Raw genomic sequence first — 10753 nt, 5'->3', positions numbered from 1 at the left:
CTATATTAATTCACCTTTGTGAAACAAGGGCTCAGTAGCTCACCCTTTCTTGAAGTGCTAGGAGTAATATAACCCTCATTAGGAAGCCTTATTGGGTCTAGCTTGGAGACAATGATCCTATGGGCCCTTAGTCTAATGCCACCCCTCTCCATCAAACTCCATCCTCTATATGTGCATTCTTTTTCTACTCATGTATTATAGTCAGAGGTGGCAAAAGTACAGACTTTTTTTTAAAATTTATTTAATTAGAAGTACAGATACTCATGTTAACTTTTTTACTCAAGTAAAAGTGAAAAAGTACAGAAGAATAAAATAAAGAGGAAAAATAAGAAAGTAAGAAGTAGCTTGTTGAAGGACAATTGTGCTAACCATTTTTTCAGGTAAGTGAACCTTGCATTATATCAATAGCATAATAAAGGAATATTAGAATTTAGATTAAAATATTTGTATTATGTACCATTTCTAATGAATGTGGGACACAAGCAGCGAAAGAGAATTTGAGAAGTTTTGTTGTCCACATTGTACAGGGTGACTTTGCCTCCATGCCTAAATTGTCACAGTCTGGCTGAGGCAGACTGTATGTGTTTGCAAGAGAGGACTCAAACGCAAACCAAAAACTGAACGTGATGTGGATTTAACAAAAAACAAGCCGTTTGAGGCTAGGAAACAAGGTACAAACAAAGGGCATAGGTGAAACTAAACAATAACCTAAACTGGGTGAACTAAAACTAAACATGAAAAAACCTTAAACATGGTGAACTGACATGGATACCTGAAGTCGTGTCGTGGATGAGCAGACAACCTGACAAAGAATGACTGAAGACACACGGACTAAATACACACAGGAGGATAATGAGGGAAACGGAAACACATGGGGAAACAGCTGACACACATGAACATAACGACGTCACAAGAGGAGAGTAAATGGCCTGTATTTGTATAGCGCTTTACTAGTCCCTAAGGACCCCAAAGCGCTTTACACAACCAGTCATCCAACCATTCACACACACATTCACACACCGGTGATGGCAAGCTACATTGTAGCCACAGCCACACTGGAGCGCACTGACAGAGGCGAGGCTGCCGGACACTGGCGCCACCGGGCCTTCTGACCACCACCAGTAGGCAACGGGTGAAGTGTCTTGCCCAAGGACACAACGACCGAGACTGTCCAAGCCGGGGCTCAAACCAGCAACCGTCCCATTACAAGGCAAACTCCCAACTCTTGAGCCACGATCGCCCCATGTAGTAAAACTAAAAACATTGAACATAGGAACACAGGACCCCTTCAAAATAAAACAGGAAACATAATGACAACATTATGACATGACAACATGAACTTGACAACATGAGACTCACAGACATGAAACACATGAAGGGCAAGGGAGATTTCACAGGGGTTGAAAACACAAGGGGGAACTAATAAGCAAATGAACACACCTAATGAGCTTAAACATACTATAAACATCAAAATGAGCTAAAACTCAAAACACTGGGTCATAAGATCCAGGATCGTGACATGAATAGTAAAATGAGTACAATCAAAGGTTACATTGGGATTCAGCAGGTGAGGGAACCCTAAGATCTGTGTAGTGTTTCAGCATGGAAAAAAACCACAACGCAATAATTTCTATTGAGAGCTCCAATAGATTTTCTTATGTGTACATGCTGTGACCAGCTGACTTACTGCTCTTTGTGTATTTACATAACTGAATTTAACTAGATGTCAACAGATGTTTCACAGCTATCCTGGCTGATTTCCATTTGCTACACTGATAATATACTGTGTATTGTCTTTATACAACACAGTATACAATTGGTATAAAGGTGAAATTTAGTGAATGAATCTAACAATCAGCATCTTAGATGTAAATTAGTCTACTGCAGTTAATGTAAACAAACACTGACCATGGGCACAGCCATTGTGCACCAGTCCAACACGGTGCCTTACAATAAATTTACCACAGTACAGCAAGCTAATCTCTTTATCCCATATAAACTACTGAGTATTTTCATGCTGCATATGAATAACACAAAGTTAATATAGCTGATTGTGTTTTACAGGAATTCCTGATATGTTACAAAATTATGACTTTACATGTAAACTTTAAACTTGCAGTCCTTACTTTTAAATGTCTCAGTCATCCAGGTCATCGTAGTCTAAGGAGCTTGGAAAGCATCTGGACTTCTTTAGGTTTGATTGATTGATTGAATCTTTATTTTGAACATGTTGAAAAAGTACAACAAAATAGAATTAAAAGAGACAAATGAATAAAGCAAAACAAAAGGAAAACGAGCAACCACAACTCCAAATAACGTTCTTGTTCAAAAAGGAGCAGGAAGAAGCATAAGCTTATTTAATCCCACCCCTTTTCCACTATCTAGTATCAATAGACTACAGAAATACCTCCTTGCAATTACATTATATGTCATGTGTATTTTTTTTTTATATATATACATATATGTTTCTGTCTATCCATACATACGTATATACACATACGCACATATACACATTCACAATAACCCCATTAACACCTCAAGGATACACAACCTACAAATAAAAAAAAACACCCAGCACGCCCCTGCGGGCGGTTTATCCTTCAAGCTCGGGTCCTCTACCAGAGGCCTGGGAGCTTGAGGGTCCTGCGCAGTATCTTAGCTGTTCCCAGGACTGCGCTCTTCTGGACAGAGATCTCCGATGTTATTCCCGGGATCTGCTGGAGCCACTCGCCTAGCTTGGGAGTCACCGCACCTAGTGCTCCGATTACCACGGGGACCACCGTTACCTTCACCCTCCACATCCTCTCGAGCTCTTCTCTGAGCCCTTGGTATTTCTCCAGCTTCTCGTGTTCCTTCTTCCTGATATTGCTGTCATTCGGAACCGCTACATCGATCACTACGGCCGTCTTCTTCTGTTTGTCTACCACCACTATGTCCGGTTGGTTAGCCACCACCATTTTGTCCGTCTGTATCTGGAAGTCCCACAGGATCTTAGCTCGGTCATTCTCCACCACCCTTGGGGGCATCTTCCATTTTGACATCGGGACTTCCAGATTATACTCGGCACAGATGTTCCTGTACACTATGCCGGCCACTTGGTTATGGCGTTCCATGTATGCCTTGCCTGCTAGCATCTTGCACCCTGCTGTTATGTGCTGGATTGTCTCTGGGGCATCTTTACACAGCCTGCACCTGGGGTCTTGCCTGGTGTGATAGACCCCAGCCTCTATGGATCTTGTGCTCAGAGCTTGTTCTTGTGCTGCCATGATTAGTGCCTCTGTGCTGTCTTTCAGTCCAGCTTTGTCCAGCCACTGGTAGGATTTCTGGATATCAGCCACCTCCTCTATCTGCCGGTGGTACATACCGTGCAGGGGCCTGTCCTTCCATGATGGTTCCTCGTCTCCCTCCTCTTTCTTGGGTTTCTGCTGCCTGAGGTATTCACTGAGCACTCGGTCAGTTGGGGCCATCTTCCCAATGTATTCTTGGATGTTCGTTGTCTCATCCTGGACTGTGGTGCTGACACTCACCAGTCCCCGGCCCCCTTCCTTCCGCTTAGCGTACAGCCTCAGGGTGCTGGACTTGGGGTGAAACCCTCCATGCATGGTAAGGAGCTTTCTTGTCTTTATGTCAGTGGCTTCTATCTCCTCCTTTGGCCAGCCTATTATCCCAGCAGGGTACCTGATCACGGGCAGGGTGTACGTGTTGATGGCCCGGATCTTGTTCTTACCATTCAGCTGACTCCTCAGGACTTGCCTGACCCTCTGCAGGTACTTGGTGGTTGCAGCTTTTCTAGCGGCCTCTTCATGGTTCCCATTCGCCTGCGGGATCCCCAGGTACTTGTAACTGTCCTCTATGTCTGCAATGTTGCCTTCTGGTAGTTCAATCCCCTCAGTTCTGACTACCTTCCCTCTCTTTGTTACCATCCGACTACACTTCTCCAGTCCGAATGACATTCCAATGTCATTGCTGTATAGCCTGGTAGTGTGGATCAGTGAATCGATGTCTCGTTCACTCGTTCATATATATATATATATATTCATATCTTTACTTAGTCTGTTCCACAGCTTCACTCCACACACAGAGATGCAAAAACTTTTTAATGTTGTACGGATACGAGGATGTCTTAAATTTAATTCCCCCCTCAAATTGTATCCCCGTTCCCTTTTAGAAAACATTTTTAGAATATTGTCAGGAAGCAGGTTATTTATTGCTTTATATATAATTTGTGCTGTGAGAAAATGAACCAGATCTGTGAATTTTCGAATTTTTGATTTTAAGAATAGTGGATTTGTATGATCTCTGTAACCAGTTTTATGGATTATCCTTATGGCCCTTTTTTGTAATATAAAGATTGATGATAGCGAACATTTGTAAGTATTGCCCCAAACCTCTGCACAGTAATTCAAATATGGTGCAATCAGGGAACAATAGAGAATGTGAAGTGATTTGTGGTCCAGAATGTGTTTTACTTTACTCAAGATTGAGACACTTCTTGAAATTTTGTTATGTATATGATTTATATGAGACTTCCAGTTTAATTTATCATCTATAATCACACCAAGAAACTTATGTTCAAGTACTCTTTCAATTTCCACACCATCTAAATGAATCTGCACTTGTGCATTTCTAAAGGAATTCCCAAATAAGATAATTTTAGTTTTACTTAGATTTAGCGATAGTTTGCTCCTGTTAAACCATTTTTTAATTTTGCACATTTCTGAAGTAATTGTATCCAGCAGCTCCTTTAGATTCCCCCCAGAACAAAAAATATTTGTGTCATCTGCAAATAATACTAATTTTAATATATCAGATGCCTTACAAATATCATTTATATAAATAATAAATAATTTTGGACCCAGTACAGAGCCTTGTGGAACACCACAAGCAATGTCCAAGCATGATGAGGAATGGACACCCAGCTTCACAAATTGTTTCCTGTCACTTAAATAATTTTTCACCCATTGCAGTACAACCCCGCTGCTCCCGTACCGTTCCAGTTTATTAATTAATATGTCATGATTGATTGTGTCGAATGCTTTCTTGAGATCCAGAAATACTCCAGCTGCATACTGTTTCTGATCTATAGCATTCGTAATCTCCTCAATTGATTCAATTAATGCCAGAGATGTTGATCTTTTTGATCTGAATCCATATTGACTGTCAGAGAGTAATTTATATTTATCTAAGAATCTGTCTAATCGTTTATTAAACAGGTTTTCTAGGATTTTGGAGAATTGTGGTAGTAAAGAAACAGGCCTGTAATTTGTGAAGTGGCGTCTATCCCCGGTTTTATACAGCGGCACAACTTTAGCTATTTTAATTTTGTTTGGCACTTTTCCCATCTGAAATGATAAGTTGCAAATATGTGTTAGAGGTCCTACAATTCCTTCAATGACAGATTTTCATGTCAATATCATTAAAATCAGTAGATGTTTTATATTTACACATGTGTACAATGTCAATTATTTCTTTTTCCTCCACTGATGTGAGGAACATTGAGTTAGGGTTCCTATCAATCAGGTTTTCACTACAGTCTACTGATGGCAGTGACTCAGGAATTTGTTCTGCCAGTTTTGGTCCAATATTTACAAAATAATGATTAAAGCTGTTGACCTTATCAGCAGTGTTTTCCATAATATTGCCATTGTCGATAAAGTATTGAGGATAACTTTGCTGTCCAGAATTATTTTTAATGATACCATTTAAAACATCCCATATTCAAATTCAAAAGGTTGCTTGAAGACGTTTCACCTCTCATCCGAGAAGCTTCTTCAGTTCTAAGGTCAAATGGTGGAGAGTCCCAGATTTAAACCCCGTGGGAGTATCCCCCCAAAGAGGGACAAAAGGACCCCGATGATCCTCTACCTAATTGCATGAGCCAAGGTATGAAAGCGGGTGTGGGTCACAATCAGCCAGGGTTTCGGGTGAGCTTACTTTTAAATCTAACATCTTTTTTCCTCTCCTGTCTTTTATTACATCTTTCTCCATCTAAAGTTAGCTCTCTTTCTTTTCTCTCCCTGTGAAATAAGCAGCTGGACCTTTAGCTAGCAACACACTGCAACAAACTGCACACAAACAGGTTGTGTGTTTGCCGAGATGACAGAAATTTTGCCACTTAAAAAAACTGAAGTACTGTGAACACAGCTTAGGGACATCTGCACTAGTACCAGCCCACTTTACCTCCCAAGTATAAAACCTATAAATAACACAACCATTTTAAAAAATGTTTTTTCTAATAACAAAGCTAAAGTGTTGTCTATAGTGCATACTCAGCCAGAGGATTGGCTGAAAACGTAAATTTTAGTTTTACATTTAAAGATTTTAAATTCTCTATCTGCTCTTAAATCCTCCAACAGACTGGCCAAGAGTGCTGGGAATTTCCAGTTCACAGTAACATTCTTTAGGGTGGCGCTGTCACTTGGTGTTCACTCTCTCTGGGGTAGAATATCACTTCCTGTTCCTGTTCCAATGTAACGCTTCCAGCTCTTCATAAATCGCAGACACTCAGAAAGGTTGGCTTTTCACAGTTTATTCCTGCAGAAGACGTAAAACACACTCAACAGGTATCTTCTGATGGTACCAGCAATTGTAGCTCCCTCACAGTGCAAACGCGCGCTGTCTTGACAGACTTACAATTAATTTTTTTATAAAGAAAAGATGGAAAATAATATTTTTTCCCATTTTACAGTCTGTCACACTGAACTTGTATACAAAAGTAAATTTTATGACTAAATACATTTCACAATCTTATAAAACAAAATAACAGGATAACACACTCAACAGGTGTCTTCTGATGGTACCAGCAATTGTAGCTCCTACAATGTAAAACAACATCACAAAAAGCACAGAAAAACAGTAAATCCAAACACATTTCCTGCTATGCACAGCAACCACTAGGGGGCTGGCAAAAGCTTACTGCCAAAGAGCATAAATATGGCCGAAACACTGGTTAACAGCAACCAGCCTTTGTTTCGGTTACACAGAAACTTTCTAACATCAATATGAACCTATATACATCGACATGTACAACTTATGTAACAACATTCACACCAGAAACCATAAAAATGCCAGAGCCTTTCATTACAGAACTTACCATCACAGTGCAAACGCGCGCTGTGATGAGCGGAAGCCTTAGCAGCTTCTAAACGCTAGAGTGAGATCCGGTTTCTGGGTCTTCAAAATAAAATACAATAAAAAAAATGATAAAATTCACACTTAAAATAATAATTCAGAGCAGGTAAGTGCACCACTAATCTTCCTTTCCGATCCAATGCCAAGTAAAATTCAGGGTGGTATCGATGATACTGATCCGATACCGATAATTTGTACAAAAACGTATTGTTTTATTGTATTTCAAATTACAGCTTCATAATGATTACAGGACAATACAATACAATACAATTTTATTTATATAACACATTTAAAAAAACACAGGTATAGTGCCAAAGTGCTTCACAGAACAAGTTAGAGCAATAATAAATACAAATACAAAACACAAAATACAAATAAAATATACTAACAGGCGGGTGACATAACTAACCAGGCATAGTAGGCACAACCCGAAAGGCTGAAGGTTAAAACATAACTTACAGTACACCAAAAATGCGGGCTCTAGGAGGCGGGGAAAGCAAGGCTAAACAAATAAGTTTTTAATCGAGATTTAAAAGATTGAATTGAATCAGACGCCCAATAGCTAGAGGGAGGTTATTCCAGAGGTAGGGTGTGACAGCGGCGAATGTGCGGTCACCTCTGGTCTTGAGCCAAGATCTAGGTTGCACCAGGAGGATTTGGCCTGCTGATCTAAGTGCTCTCCCAGGGGTATAAAAGCTGAGGAGATCCGTAAGATAGCTGCGCGCGGTGTTATTTATGATTTTAAAAGTGAGCAATAAGATTTTAAAATCAATACAAAATTTAATAGGGAGCCAGTGCAGAACTGGAGTAATAGACTCAAACCTGCCAGTTCCAGTTAAAAGACGCGCAACCGCATTTTGAACGAGCTGCAGTTTGTGAACAAGGGCAGAATGGAGACCAGTATAAAGGGAATTACAGTAACCTAATCTTGATGTAACAAAGGCATGGATAAGTTTCTCCAGGTCCTTATGTGGTAAGTAGGGCCTGGAGAAAGAGATTAGACGTAATTGATTGAAACTCGATTTAACTACAAAGGACACATGTTTGTCCAACTTGAAGGAACTGTCCAAGACAACACCCAGGTTCCTCACAGTGTCAGAAAGGGAGTCAGCAAAGGGCCCAAAAATACCAATTAGTTCAGCCCGAGAGAAGAGAGTATCAAAGATTACAATTTCAGTCTTCTTATCATTTAGAATGAGGGAATTGCTCAGTAGCCAGATTTTAACTTCGTTCATACAATTGGAGAAGTGCTGCAACGACGACGTGACATCCTCAGCTAGTTCAAAATAGATTTGAATGTTATCCGCATAAAAGTGGAAAGAAATATTGTATTTATCAAAGATTCGGCCCAAGGGTAACAAGTATAAAGAGAACAGCATGGGACCCAGCACAGACCCCTGGGGGACACCAGCGGTAACAGGGGCAATGGAGGAGGCGTAGGTACCCATGGTGACAGAAAAGGACCTTTCTGAGAGATAGGATTTAAACCAGCTAAGGGCACTGCCCGTGATGCCCACCAGATGCTCAAGCCTCATTAAAAGGACATTATGGTCCACCAAATCAAAAGCAGAGGACAAATCAAGCAAAATTAACACCACAGGGCGCCCTGAGTCAGCAATTGAGAGAAGATCATTAAAGACTCAGTAATGTAGTTTCCATGCTATGGCGTGGCTTAAACCCGACTGAATTTTTTCCACAATATTATTTGCATCCAAATAAGTTTGAAGTTGGGAATGAACAATCTTCTCTAGGATTTTAGACAGAAACGGGAGTTTGGAAATGGGTCGAAAGTTAACGAGGTCATTCTGATCAAGGGAACTCTTTAAGTATAGGTTGCACTACAGCTTGTTTAAAAGCAGCCGAAACACAACCCGATAACAGTGACAGGTTAATTAATGATAAAATACAGGGCCCAATAATGTTAAACCCATATTTAATAATGCGAGATGGAAGGATGTCATGAGCAGCGTTTGAGTTTTTTAGGTGATCAATTATACCCTTACGAGTAGGGAGCGAATCTGGATCAAACTGATTGAGGTTAGTAGAGCATCGTAATGCTGGGGCCTGACTCATCACAGGGGGGTGTGAGACTCTTAGAGATAAGATTCTGCCTGTAAAATGAGTTAAAAAAATTTCACAAAGGGCTAAGGAAGCCAATCTAGGCGTTTCAGGACAAGGATTGATCAATGAGTTAAAAGTCTTAAATAAAATATGTGGGTTGTGACTATTATCCGCAATGACACCTGACAGAAAAGCCGCTTTAGCCAACTTAGCAGATTTCTGAAATTGCAGGCGGGTCCTGCGAAGGATATCAAAAGACACCTGGCGCCTATCTTTTTTCCACTGTCTCTCAGCTTGGCGGCAAACGCGTTGTAAAGCACGTAAAGAGTCATTTAGCCATGGCTGAGAGCAGCTTCTTTCATAGGGGCCACAACGTCCAGTAAAGTGGAGCAGGTAGAGAGAAAGGAGTTAGCAAAATCATCAACTGAAGAGGGTGTAGAACGATCAAAGTCAGGGAGAACAGATTTAGAGAAAGCAGCCAAAAATTCAGCCACAGTCCCAGGATTGATTATGCGCACAAGGCGTCAAGGACCCTAAAAGTTCTGGTCCAATTTGCATAACTCAGCATCAAAGATGACTGGGAAATGATCGGAGATTCCAATGTTGCTGATGTCCCTGATACTAATGTCCAGTCCATAAGAAAAAAATCTAATTAAGGGTATGTCCTTTAAGGTGGGTAGGTGCATTAACCCACTGGATAAGATTAAAAGAGTCAACTAAGGCTAGAAAATCCTTGGCAAACACATCATCTTTACAACAAATGTGAATGTTAAAATCGCCAGTGATAAGAACACAATCATAATTTAGGTAAAAGTCACCAAAGTCGTTAATGAAAGTCTTATTATATTTCGGGGGACGGTAAATCACAACACAGAGAGTCAAAGGGGGACCAGCAAGTTCCAGCAGCTGAGCTTCAAAGCTGGGGAACATAGGGGTAGGCAGGTGCCGTACTCGGAATTTATTCCTAAAGACCACTGCCAGTCCTCCACCCCTGCCCGAAGGTCTCAGTGAGTTAAAAAAGGCACAATTCAGAGGAAGGAGCTCTGATAAAGGGAAAGACTCACCGGGACGAATCTAAGTTTCCGTCATGAATAGTAAATCCAGTCCTGTAGCAGTAAAAAAATTGCTCACAATAAAAGTCCTATTCGTCAGCAACCTAACATTTAATAGCGCCATCCGAGTAGAAGACACCGAGTCGCAGTTGGAAGCACATCTCGGGCGGCATAGGTTGCCATAGCACACGCCGCCTTTAGGGGGCTTAATCCAACATCGAGCCGGCGAGTAAACCACTGTGGCGGCAGGGCGGGCCTGCAACTCAGCATGGCGAATCCATCGATGCCTAAACAATCTAAAGTGCTCCCAGAAAGTTGGGGGAAGGCAGAGAGCATCCACATTGATGTCGAAGCCAGCCACATACCGTGCCTTTAGGTAAGTCTTAATGTGGACAAGGACACCACTCCGTTTACCCCTTTTCCTGTAGCGTCTCCTGTGCAAAGGAAGCGGAGGAAGCGGAGATCGGCGGTACGTTCCTGAGAGGTGATCCGTCCGCGGCAGAGTGGTA

The sequence above is a fragment of the Rhamphochromis longiceps genome, linkage group LG15, assembly GCF_057381845.1.
Source record: "Rhamphochromis longiceps isolate RC_006_pf linkage group LG15, R_longiceps_female_GT1.1, whole genome shotgun sequence".
In the NCBI taxonomy this organism is placed as follows: Eukaryota; Metazoa; Chordata; class Actinopteri; order Cichliformes; family Cichlidae; genus Rhamphochromis; species Rhamphochromis longiceps.
Note: the sequence above shows the minus strand (reverse complement) of the source record.